The sequence below is a fragment of the Ovis canadensis genome, chromosome 11 (genome assembly GCF_042477335.2).
Source record: "Ovis canadensis isolate MfBH-ARS-UI-01 breed Bighorn chromosome 11, ARS-UI_OviCan_v2, whole genome shotgun sequence".
NCBI classification, from domain to species: Eukaryota; Metazoa; Chordata; class Mammalia; order Artiodactyla; family Bovidae; genus Ovis; species Ovis canadensis.
In genome coordinates this window covers 28,019,301-28,032,668 of record NC_091255.1, presented here as the reverse complement: position 1 = coordinate 28,032,668, position 13,368 = coordinate 28,019,301, and the positions used below count along the sequence as shown (strand labels likewise).

The following is a 13,368-nucleotide window of genomic DNA, read 5'->3' as shown; positions in this document are numbered from 1 at the left end:
CACAGGCAACATGAAACGCATATGGTGGAAAATACCGTATTTTTTCTAATACACCTTGACCTAGTAGGATTGGGAAAGCTATACAATTCCAAATCATGTTCTGTAGGTGCAGGTAGTGTTAAATTTGTTTGTTAGTAAGGCTACCACTTATAACTTATTTTCTTCCAATTTTCCTTAAATAAAAGGTAAACCTCTCTCTCTTGCAGTTTCTTCATTCCTTCCCTGAGAAGAAAATAACCCCATTAGTTGATTTTTGTTCATTCAGAAGCTCAAACCACCAGTTCAAAGGGTATGGATTCTCTGTAAAACTTCAGTTTACCATGGAAAGAAAAATCAAAGAACACCACTCAAGTGCTTTCTTAAAAAAAAAATAAAATAAAATTCCTAAATAGAAAACAAAACAAAACAAAACAAACCTGCCTGAATATGATTGAAGGGGCAGCTTGAACCTGGGCTTTATGAAGGGGAATGACTGGCCCCAGGTGCTGAAAGGGGGATGACACATATTTTCCTGGGTGGCTATCAAATCCAGATGTGACCGAATCTCTAAGAACAGGCTCTTTTCTCATCCTGAGCTCACCTAGGAGGTGGGCACGTCTTAGTATAGTAATAAGAACTGGGATCTTTACAACACTTGGGTGGAGAGATGGAGAAGGTGTTCCCCTAGACACCAGCTTAATAAAGATCCCCAACCCCATTTCCGATCAGTACTTCTCTCCCTACTCCCCTCAGTCTCACCCACTCCCTCTTCCTCGCAGGTTCTCTCTTCCCTTTCTAGAGCAATTTGTCTCTTCCCCTTTGCACCCTCACACCTCCTGCCTCAGCCTGCACAGCAACGCTTCCTAAAGTGTGGTCTCCAGATCTTCTGGGTCAGATTCACATGCCAAACTACTGACAATGCCACCCAGGACCTGAAAGAAGTAGAAACTGGGGGAGGAGGGGCCAGGAATAGGTGTCACTAGCAAACTCTCAGCTCATTTACAGTTGTCCTAAAGTCTGAAGACTAGATGTGGAGAGTCGCCTGTGACACCGTCGGTTGGATCTAGCTCTCTGGAGCCAGGTGGATGGGCTCAAGTGGTACGAAGCATGGTGGCCTGTGGCTATAAATGCAAAGATCTTGGCATGCTTGAGTCAGCAAGGGGCCAGGTGTGGCCACTTAATACTGAGTTCAGTCTCTGGGATGAAAGAAGAAACCCCCCCCCAATGTGCTTTGCATATGGTAGACCTGATGTGAACTGAAAGTTGCTCACTTGTGTCTGACTCTTTGTGACCCCATGGACGATGTAGTCCATGGGATTCTCCAGGCCAGAATACTGGAGTGGGTAGCCTTTCCCTTCTCCAGGGGATCTTCCCAACCCGGGGATCAAACCCAGGTCTCTCGCATTGTGGGAGGATTCTTTACCAGCTGAGCCGCAAAGGAAGCCCAACAATACTGGAGTGGGTGGCCATTCCCTTCGCCAGCGTATCTTCTAGACTCAGGAATCGAACTGGGGCCTCCTGAATTGCAGACGAATTCTTTACCAACTGAACTATCAGGGAAGCCCTGCCTGAAGACCAGCACTTTTTCCGTTTTAAAATTGAAGAGAAGTTATATGCAGTAAAATGCACAAAATTACACTATGCAGCTTGATGGGTTTTTGCATAATGACACACCAGTGGAATCTCCACCCTGACCCAATCAAGAGACGGAGCACAGGGTCCCTCTTACTTCCTTCCTTGCATCCACACAGAGGTAATCACTGGCTTGACCTCCATCACCAGAGATTAATTTTGCCTGCTGCTGAACCGTATCTGAATGGAATCATACAGGGTACACTTGTATTTGGCTTCTTTCACTCAGCATTTTGTCTGTGAGAATCAGTCAGGTTTTTGCATGTATTAGGGAGTCGATCTTTGTCAAAAAGACCTGCTGTGTATCGGGGAGTCAGCAAACTGTTTCTGTAAAAGGTAAGATAATAAACACTTTCAGCTACACAGATTATATAAGTCTCTGCTGCTGCTGCTGCTAAGTTGCTTTAGTCGTGTCCGACTCTGTGTGACCCCATAGACAGCAGCCCACCAGGCTCTGCCGTCCCTGGGATTCTCTAGGCAAGAACACTGGAGTGGGTTGCCACTTCCTTCTCCAATGCATGAAAGTGAAAAGTGAAAGTGAAGTCACTGAGTCGTGTCCAACTCTCAGCGACCCCATGGACTGCAGCCCACCAGGCTTCTCCGTCCATGGGATTTTCCAGGCAAGAGTACTGGAGTGGGGTGCCACTGCCTTCTCCAAGTCTCTGCTACAGGTACTCAACTCCACCATTTGGGTCAGTATGTTGTGGTAGCTCCTTGTGGATTTTGTGTTACCTTGGTGACTAATGATGTTGAGCACCTTTTAAAATGCTGTTTTGGGTGCTCGCTTCGGCAGCACATATACTAAAATTGGAACGATACAGAGAAGATTAGCATGGCCCCTGCGCAAGGATGACACGCAAATTCGTGAAGCGTTCCATATTTTTAGATCTAAATGTAAGATCAGAAACTATAAAACTCCTAGAGGAGAACATAGGCAAAACACTCTCAGACATAAATCACAGCAGGATCCTCTATGATCCACCTCCCAGAATTCTGGAAATAAAAGCAAAAATAAACAAATGGGATCTAATTAAAATTAAAAGCTTCTGCACAACAAAGGAAAATATAAGCAAGGTGAAAAGACAGCCATCTGAATGGGAGAAAATAATAGCAAATGAAGCAACTGACAAACAACTAATCTCAAAAATATACAAGCAACTTCTGCAGCTCAACTCCAGAAAAATAAACGACCCAATCAAAAAATGGGCCAAAGAACTAAATAGACATTTCTCCAAAGAAGACATACGGATGGCTAACAAACACATGAAAAGATGCTCAACATCACTCATTATTAGAGAAATGCAAATCAAAACCACAATGAGGTACCACTTCACACCAGTCAGAATGGCTGCGATCCAAAAATCTGCAAGCAATAAATGCTGGAGAGGGTGTGGAGAAAAGGGAACCCTCCTACACGGTTGGTGGGAATGCAAACTAGTACAGCCACTATGGAGAACAGTGTGGAGATTCCTTAAAAAATTGCAAATAGAACTACCTTATGACCCAGCAATCCCACTTCTGGGCATACACACCGAGGAAACCAGAATTGAAAGAGACACATGTACCCCAATGTTCATCGCAGCACTGTTTATAATAGCCAGGACATGGAAACAACCTAGATGTCCATCAGCAGATGAATGGATAAGAAAGCTGTGGTACATATACACAATGGAGTATTACTCAGCCGTTAAAAAGAATTCATTTGAATCAGTTCTGATGAGATGGATGAAACTGGAGCCGATTATACAGAGTGAAGTAAGCCAGAAAGAAAAACACCAATACAGTATACTAACACATATATATGGAATTTAGGAAGATGGCAATGATGACCCTGTATGCAAGACAGGGAAAGAGACACAGATGTGTATAATGGACTTTTGGACTCAGAGGGAGAGGGAGAGGGTGGGATGATTTGGGAGAATGACATTCTAACATGTATACTATCATGTGAATTGAATCGCCAGTCTATGTCTGACGCAGGATGCAGCATGCTTGGGGCTGGTGCATGGGGATGACCCAGAAAGATGTTCTGGGGAGGGAGGTGGGAGGGGGGTTCATGTTTGGGAATGCATGTAAGAATTAAAGATTTTAAAATTTAAAAAATAAAAAACTAAAAATTAAAAAAAATAAAAAATAAAATAAAATAAAATGCTGTTTTGGGCCATGTGAATATTCTCTTTTGTGAAGTAAAAATTTTCAGCTGTTCCTAATAATTGAATCATTTGTCTTTTTCTTGTTGACTTTTAGAACCTTGTTACATATTTGGGATGTGTGTGCATGTGTGCTAAGTTGCTCAGGCGTGTCCGACTCTTTGTGATCTTATGAACTAGGGCCCGCCAGGCTCCGCTGTCCATGGGATGCTCCAGGCAAGAATATTGGAGTGGGTTGCCATTTCCTCCTCTAGGGGATCTTCCCGACCCAGGGATCGAACCTGCATCTCTTATGTCTCCTGCATTGGCAAGTGAGTTCTTTATCACTAGTGCCACCTGGGAAGCCCATATTTGGGATACAAAAATATATAAAATATGTTGTTACTTGTAAGTATGGCAAATATCTTTTAGTTTATGGCTAACTTTATACCTTCTTAATCATATCTTTTTGATGAACAGGAGTTTTTAATTTCAATGAGGTCTAATTTATTAACTTTCCTTTTACAGCTGGAACTTTTTGCATTCTGCTTAAGAAATCTTTGCCTACCCCTTGGTCAAGAAGATTTCATACTATGTTTTCTTCTAGAAGCTTTATTGTTTTACCTTTTCATGTCTAGGCCTGCAATTCATTTTGAATTAAATTTTGTGTTTAATGTGATGTAGGGCCCAAAATTCTTTATATTCATTCCCTATGGAAACCCAACTGTTCCAGTTCAAGTTAGTGAAAAGTCTGTATTTTCCAGCCAAAGTAGGAGGGGTGGACTTAATCTTAGATCTAGTCTTTAAAAGGGATCTGGACCCGTAGAGTGTTAAAATCTGAGAGGGTCTCTGAACTAGTGAGAAGGTCTCTGAACTATGCCTCAGAAGAAAGAGATGAAGGGGCAGGGAGTCTGGATGCTCTGGGCTGAAATAGTATGGAGCCATCAACTCTAAGGTAGATGGGACATACAAGGGGAAAAGTTTGGTTCTTTCCATTTCTAAAATTCTGTCTCCATAATGCTTAGAAGGATGTTGCACCAGGCCAGATTTTTTAGGTGTTGCTGGCAAAACAAGATTTCCAAGAAATTACCCTTGGAGAAAAGAAGCCGGCTTTGCATTTTACAATGTTTTCATGACTCTTCACATTGCCCAGGCTGAATGTTTGCTTCCGGAGAAGAATAGGCTGTAAACACTGAAAGATTAACCAGTACTGGCAGCAGCAGTAACCAAGGAAACTCCTGAGTATTTTGAGACCCAAAACTGTTTATTTCTGTAAGTGAAAGCGAAAGAGTGTCTGGGCTCAGGTTATGCACACATCAGACTGAGGACTAATGTTTTCCAGACAGATGACTACTGTCCAGAGTGTTCCTGGCTTCCTCCCCAGGGCCTTCCCCCTGGCTACGTGAGCCCCAGCAGCCACCCTGCCATCTGCAAGGGACAAGAAAGCTGCTCTTGTAGACTTCCCTCTGACACTCCGAGGAAGGGGCTGACAGGCGCTTGTTATTTCTCACCATTTCCGAAGTGTATGGGGTTTGGACTTGGCTGGTGGGCACAGAGCTGGGGAGCAGACCTGGGGGTGAGAGCTATGCCCCTTGAGTTGATGCTGGAAGAGTAGTTCTTCCCTTCTTCTCAGTTTATACCTGAGAGTCTGCAGGTGCAGCTGAACAGGGGATGTCACCTTTGGATCGGTGGGCTCTGCTAACCCAGGATTGTTCTCTTTTTTTTAACTTAAATTTTTCTTCTTTATTGACAAGAGGCGTTGCCTGGCCCAGTTTTTCTGTAGTTTGGAGAAAGGGCTTATATTTTTCACCTCCTGATTGGTATAGACTATGTACACTTTAAAATCTGTGCAGTGTTTATGAAATATTTCTATTGCTCGAAGTCAGAGCTATACAAAAGGCATAGGACTGGCAGGCCATCCTGGACTGGTTTCAGGGGAGACTGCAGGCTGGACCAGGAAGAACCAATGTGAGACGGTCAGAGACTTACTGAGACACTGGGAAGAGTCAGGGTCATTCTTGAGACTCACTTTCCTTGGAAGGAGATAGTTAATAAATTATTAATAAACAATTTATTCTCTGCCAGATGAATCAGTGCCTTCATCCAACAAATATTTATCGAGGCAGGCATGATGCTAGGCACGAGGTATATATATACATCAATGAACAGAAGAGACAAACATTCTTGCTCTCACGGGGCCTTCATTCTAGTGGGGAGAAATAGACAACGAACAAACAAATTAGTAAATTATATAGGATGTGAAGTTAAGTTCTGGGGGAGATGGATGGAGCAGGGAAGGGGGGATCAGGAAGGTCAGGGTTGGGGAAGGGATGTACTTTTAAACGGGTGGCAAAGTTGGCCTCAGTGAAAAGGGGCATATGAGCAAAAAATTGAAGGCGGGGAGGAAGGGAGTCATGGGGTTATCTGGAGGAAAAGCTGTTATGCAAGGCTTTGACTCACCCTCAAATCAGCTGAATTCTGAATCCAAAGCTCCCCTGACCCCCGCTCCTTTCCTTTCTCCTTCCTTCCCTTTCACATACACTAATTGAGTGCCTTCTGTATTCTAGAGTCTCTCACCCCCTACAGCTCTCCTCTCACTGAGAAACAAAGGACAGATGAGCTCAGCTGCTAAGAGCTCCCCGGGCCTCTTCAAACAGAACTTGGACATCTTCAGAAATGCCCCCAGTATGGCAGGATGGGGCTTCCCTGGTAGTTCAGATGGTACCTGATTCTGAGTCTGCCTGTAATGCAGGGGATCTGGGTTCAATCCCTGGGTTGGGAAGATCCCCTGGAGAAGGGAATGGCAACCCACTCCAGTATTCTGGCCTGGAGAATTCCATGGACAGACCATGGGTCACAAAGAGTCGGACATGATTGAGTGACTTTCACTCACCTACTCACTCACTCATGGCAGGACAGATGGGAATTTAGTGATGGATTCTCTCTTTAATATTGGAACCTCATAGATGCCCCCAGAATGAAATTAAATTGGTAATATGTTCACTCCAGCAATTTTTATTTCATTCCAACTAGCCTTTATCTTCTGAGGCCTTTGATGGGCATTTTAATTAAATCATGAAGAGCCCTTTGTCTTCTGAGAAGAAGCATGGAAGCGTCCCCCATCCCACCACCTCCCTCCCGCCCTGACCGCTGAGGAATGTGCCTTGTTCCCAGCTGGGTGTTGGGATGGCAGGACCCAGCGGTGGACATGGTCTCCGCCGGACCCCCAATCCCAGGTTCAGAGTAGCGATAGTAACTTGTGGATGGAGCAGTTGCCAGACCCTGGGTACTTGATGAACACCGGTGAAAACAACTGCTCCCAAATCTTGTATGTCTATGGGTCTCCCTGTTGTAAACAGCTGTGACCCTCTTCAACCAGACCCTGCGGCGTTACGGTTTCCCTGACCTGACTGGTCAGAGTTCTTTGCTGCGCTGCTGTGAACGTCCTTGCCTGGAGTGGGTCATGTCTCCATTCATTCGTGCATTTCTTTTTTCCATTTGCAAACATTCATTCGTTTCTGCCTTCCTGTTCCACAGGCATTTCAGCCTCGAGTTCCTGACCTTCCCCGACCCCTAGCTCAGCTCCTCCTCCATCTTCCTGGCTCGGTAAGTGGCACCTCTGCTCCTCAGTCACAGCACCTTTCTAGGAGTCACCCCTGACCCCTGTGCCCCCTCATCCTCCATGGCCACCTGGTGTTTCCATACCCAGAGGTTCCAGTCCTACCTCTGCTACTCACTGTCTGTGTGGTCTTGGGGAAGCTGGTTTAACCTCTCTGTGCCTTTCCCCATTGTCACATGGAGATAATGCCACTACCTCAGGGGGCTGTTTGGAGAGGACAGGAGTTCATATACATAAAGAACAGCATCTGGCACATAGGAAGAACTAGACACGTGTTCACCACAGAGATGATGCTATTGTTTGTGTTCTTATCCTTTAACCAAATAGTAGTTCTTAATATTGTCATGGTTTTCATGTTGGGCATTTTAATTTAAATGCATGAAATCTTACATTAAAATATAACAAAAAGAAAAAGGTTAATTTTCTAAAAATTTATTTTCTTTATTTCTTTATGAGTGCAGTGGGTCTCCGTTGCTGCTCGGGCTTTCTCTAGTTGCAATGAGTGGGGGATACTCTTCTTTGAGGTGTGCCGGCTTCTCATTGCAGTGGCTTCTCTTGTTGCGGAGCCTGGGCTCCAGGGCACGCATCGTGGTGTGTGAGCTCAGTAGTTGCGGCTTATGGGCTCCAATAAAGGGGTTAGTAGCGGTGGCCCACAGGCTTAGTCTCCCCATGGCATGTGGGATATTCTCAGATCAGAGTTCAAATCGGTGTCCTGCACTGATAGGCAAGTTCTTAACCACTGAATCACCAGGGCTTCAGGGAGGCCCGAAAAAAAAAAAATCTTAACTGAAGACATGAGGAAGTAAAAGAATAATGATATGGGAAAGAGTTCACAGATATTATTGTTGAGCAAAAGCAAAAGACATGTTCTAAAACAGTATGATGACATGGCCTCATTTTTGTAAAAGAGAAAATGTATGTGTACATGTGTGTATGAAAAGAAGAACCAGCCCAAATGTTAACGAGTGTACCTCCCCTCTCGGTGGTAGGATCACACAGGGTTTTAACTGTCTTTTTGTTGCTCTGTGTTTTCCTATGAGAAACTCATTTTTAAAAGTTAGTCAAAATAAAAGCAAGCAATTGCCATGTCCTTCGGTGGTTCCCTCACCTACAGGACAAGTTGTCCGCACTCCTTGGTGTGGCATCCTGGGGACATGGGATCTGATCCTTCTAAGATCCAGTCACTCCCTCCACCCCTTACCCCACATGCTCCTCTCCAGCAGTATTGAGCTGCTTTGCACATAGTATGTCCTTTGCCTAGAATCCTTCGGGTGTGTTCTTCAAAACCCTGCTTAATGATCCATAAAAAAGCAAAATCAATAACACTTACTTTATAAGAGCACTTTAAAGAAATTGAAAAGACTGGGAGACCGTATTTGTAAACTATGTGTCTGGAAAATAATTTGTGCGCAGAGTATAAAAAGAATTTACAAAACTCAACAGGAAGAAAACAAACACCAAATTTTTTAAAAGAGCAAAAGACTTGAACAGACACTTAACCAAAGAAGATATGCAAATGACAAATAGGCACGCAAAAAGATGCTCAGCACCGTTAGTCACTAGGGAAACGCAAAACCACAGTGAGATACTCCTACAACCTGTTAAACTAAACAAACAAAAGTCTGACGATCATAAGGACTGGCTAGTGTGTGGAGCAACGGCTGCTGCTGCTGCTGCTGCCAAGTCGCTTCAGCCGTGTCCGACTCTGTGTGACCCCATAGACAGCAGCCCGCCAGGCTCCCCGGTCCCTGGTATTCTCCAGGCAAGAACACTGGAGTGGGTTGCCATTGCCTTCTCCTAGAACTCTCATTATTGTTGGTAGAAATGTGATTCGGTGTAACCATTCTGGGTCTGTTTGTTTGTTTAGAAAGAGGTGACAAGCTGTTTACATTTATTTAGTTATTTATGCCACATCACGGCATGTGGTACCTTAATTCCCTGACCAAGGATTGAACCCCTGCACCTTGCTGTGGTAGTGCAGACACTGGACCAACACAGAATTCTTAACATGGTCAATTCTGGAAAACAGTTTGGCAGTTTCTCATACAGTTACCACAAGACCCAGTAATTCCACTTCTAGGCATGTAACCTAGAGAAACAAAACTTATGTTCATGCAAGAAGCTGCACACAAATGGTTGCAGCAGCTCTCCCCATAACTGTCAAAAACGTAACCACCCAGTATCTTTCAGTGGATGAATTATTAGACTGTCATTTGTCCATACAGTGGCTTCCTCTTCTGCAACAGAACAGAACAAACTATGACGGTGCTTAAAGGCATTATGCTGGGTGAAATAAATCAGTTTCAAATATTACACACTTTATAATTCCATTTATATGACAATCTATAAAAGACAAAACTTCTCTCCATAGGGACGGAGAACATAACAGTTCCAGGGGGTTGCGGTTGGGAGTATGGTGTGTTTGGCAGGGTGATGGGACTATTCTCTATCCTGAATATGGTGGTGGTCACATGAATTTATACAAGTATTAACACTCATATATCTGTACATCAGAAGAAAGAAAAACCAATGCTAATTCAAACACAAAGCTCTGTTCAGGAATTGCCTGCCCTGGAGATCCTCCCTCGTTCTTCCTGGCTCTTGGATTCATCCCTCTGAGCTACAATAGGGAAGACAGGCAGACTGCAGGTCTTCAGGCAGACTGCAGACCTAGTGTGTGGGAAGTGGAGTTAAGCTGAGAAGCGCACTGAAGCTCTGGTTGACCTGAAATCAATACACTGCCAGATATTTCTCCAGCAAAGATGGGTTTTTTAAAAAAAATTTTTAAAAGATGGGTTTATTTGGGATCAGCAGAGAATTGCAATTTGGGGTCCAAGAGCCATGTGCAAGTCTCTGCAAGGCAAGGGAAGAAGACTGCTTTTATAGAGGGCAAAGGAAGCTGGGAAGTCTGTGCAGACAAGGCATCTGTGGCTTTCCTTGGCTGAGTGCTTGCCGGGAAAGAAGAGGAGTCTTTCTTCTTCCTGCTGGGCTCTGCTAGATGCACAGGTCAGAGAAGCTCTGCTGTGTGATCTCCCAAGTCTGTTTAATTGAGGTTTCTGTTCATTTTTCACTGTTCAACAAGTCAGGTGGTAGATGCTGTGTAATTTCGGGCAAGCATTTGATTTCTCTAGCTTCATGGTGAGAAAGTCCGTGCCTCCATATTACCCAGGGAGGACAGGTGGGTGCACCAGGCAATCATAAAATTGGCCTTCATTAAAGTCACTTAATCAGAGAAGGCAATGGCACCCCACTCCAGTACTCTTGCCTGGAAAATCCCATGGACGGGGAAGCCTCGTGGGCTGCCGTCTATGGGGTTGCACAGAGTCGGACACGACTGAAGTGATTTAGCAGCAGCAGCAGCAAAGTCACTTAGCAGGCCATGAAAGGTTGATTGCTTTCCAACAGGAACTTCAGCAAAACCATCTGTTCCAGAGCCCCGGAAGATGCGGAGTCAGGGTACTTTCCAGCATCGAGCCTTATCATTGTCTAGTTCCTCTCCTTCCTCAGTCCCTGATAAACAGTTTGCTTCCATTTTTACTGTGAAATAGGAAACTTTCTCAATAAAGCAGTAATACCCGTGTTAGGCTTTGTTAGGGAGTTGCAAAAACGCAAGCCTCTCATATAGGCTTCTTTGGGGAATAAAGAGTTCACTGGAGAATATTCTGGGCAATAAGGAAGCTGGGTCACATGGCCAGAGTCACAAAGCCTGGGGGAGAGTTTGGGACCCGGAAGGTGGTCATGTCCAGTGCCTGGGCTTCCTCCACCCTGCCCATCTGGGGCGTCCTGCAATCTGTCCTCTGCTCCCCACCCCAGACTCCTGTTTACTGGTGGCTTCCTCCGCCCTCTGCCTCCCACCCTCTCTCTTCTTTCTGGGGGTCTTTTGGAGGTCTACACTGCTGTCAACTGCTGTTCCTCTGTCTCCAGTTCAAATATTCAAAGCCAGAGGGTCCACCTCTGAGACCACTGGCTGCCCCAGGGTGAGGTGCCCACCCTTGTTCAATGGACCGGGAGGGGTCACATGGTACACAGCAGGGAAATAGGCCCAGGAAATTCCTCAGAAGTGTCTGGGCCAGAGCAGATGTCCCAATGCTTCTAGGAGTCTCTCCAGCTGGGAATTAGGTATTAATGAGAAAACAATTAACACAGAATTACAGGCAAAACCAGCTTCCCTGGTGGCTCAGATGGTAAAGGATCCGCCTGCAACGTGGAAGACCCAGGTTCGATCCCAGGGTCGGGAAGAGCCCCTGGAGAAGGGAATGGCTACCCGCTTTAATATTCTTGCCTGGAGAATCCCATGGACAGAGGAGCCTGGTGGGCTACAGTCCCTGGGGTCACAAAGAGTCAAACATGACTGAGTGGCTGTTTTTTTTTTTTTTCACAGACAAAACAGGGACAAATCCAAGCTGCAGTCACAAAGCTGCTCCTCTCTGAGTGTACTTTCTCCATCTCTCTCCACCCAGTACAGGCTGCAGTTTTCTCTTCTGGTCAAACTAAGAGCATACATTTCCCCCTCATGCACCTTTACTTTCTTGATCAGGGTCCATCAGATCACCTGGACCAGAAGCCCCAAGAGGCTCGTGGCCCCATGTTACACAGAACCAGGGAACCGGCTCACCGGGAGCCATTCAGATGAGCTAAGAATTCCCCCCAACCGGGTCAGGCTCTAACGGCACTCCATGGCCTCTCTGCGTGAGTGATGCCCTCTGCCCGGGGCTTCCTGTAAACCTCTGCCCAGGTTTCCCGTAAACTGGACACAACCTTCTGACACGTGCTAGAGCCTCTGGAAGACAGCTAGAGTGGGAAGAAGCCATGGCCACCACCGCCCTCAGGCACTTCAGCAGATTCTCTGAATCTCTCTTGACCTTTAAACTGCCCCAATCAACAATTACTTAGGCAACATAGAAACTACCCAACAGAGAGCTCACCTTATATTGGTCCAGAACAGTAAATATGGGTCATTGCTCTGACCACGCCCTTTTCCTGAGCTAGGACAGGTACAGTTACTTTTTCCTGCTGAGCCTTAAAGTACAGAACCTTAAACTCATTCCTGCCAAGAGGCTCCGAATCGTTATTTATCTGTTAAGTTGGGCACAACAGATAACCCGTATGCCATCCTACATCTTGGCGTTCGATCTCCCTTCCATGAGGTTGGCTTGTAGACCTGCAGTTGAGTTTGAATCAGCACCCCTTAGGTGCTCCCCACCCCAACACCCACCCCCACCCCCGCAGCGCCCCCAACCAATGCCCTTCAAGGGCCTACATAGAAGACTCAGAGATCTGAAAATCCGGAGAGCTTGAGGACAGAAATGCCTGGGAGGAAATGCCCGGTGGAGGCCTGTGATAATCCTCCCAGGATTGTCTGCACTGCCCGCCTACTCCACAGCCGCCGGCTGCCCCTGCTGCTGCTCCCTGCTATCTGTAAACCTCCGATCTTTCCCCTACCCCTTCCACCGCCTCTCTCTTCTCAAACTCTTGTCCAGCAGTTAACCAGTGAAGTGACATTTATGCATGAATGGGGCAGACTTCTGAGAAAACAGTCTGGAAAAAGGCACCACCCACTCTGTGCCCTTTGTGGACAGTTTACGTGCATTGCTTCATCCTACAGTCATTCCACATGCTGAGCTTTATTTTCATTTCCCAGAAGAGGAAACCAAGGCCCAGAAGGGTTACAGAGCTAGCCCCACCCAGAAACAGGTCCCATTCAGAGCCATGCCGTAAGCCACCCAGCAGCTGTAAGCCAACTGAGGCAGCTTTGGGGTGTCTGGAGCCACAGGTGGGGGCAGTCTGCAGATTGCTGTCTCTCCATTTAGTGCAGGCCCCCAGAGAGCGGGAGGAGCAGGCTCTCCCACCAAAATCAGATCTCGGAGCTCAGGGACTGACACCTACTTTTACATGTCCATCCATCCGTCCATTGGCCAGCCACTCATTCATTCATCAGAAGTCCATTGACTACTGCACACCCACTAGGAAGTGATTGTATAATGAAAAAGACAGGCAATAGTTGACAGG

The 13,368-nt window shown here is 45.9% G+C and overlaps 1 protein-coding gene and 1 non-coding gene across 14 annotated transcripts in view; both read left to right on the top strand.

Annotated features, from left to right (window-relative positions):
* The window catches only part of LYRM9 (LYR motif containing 9), an 82,801-nt gene that overhangs the window by 58,999 nt on the left and 10,434 nt on the right, over positions 1–13,368 (top strand). For 11 of the 13 annotated variants that reach the window (XR_011247000.1, XR_011246990.1, XR_011246991.1 and 8 more), the window contains one exon: positions 7,278–7,346. The gene's annotated coding sequence lies outside the window, so the exon portion shown is untranslated. Of the gene's footprint in view, positions 1–7,277; positions 8,864–13,368 lie in introns of those variants that run through there. The other 2 variants (XR_011247004.1, XR_011246996.1) reach the window with 2 other exon arrangements.
* Positions 2,389–2,495, top strand: LOC138415623 (U6 spliceosomal RNA). The gene has a single exon (XR_011247367.1). It is a non-coding gene; the product is annotated as a U6 spliceosomal RNA (small nuclear RNA).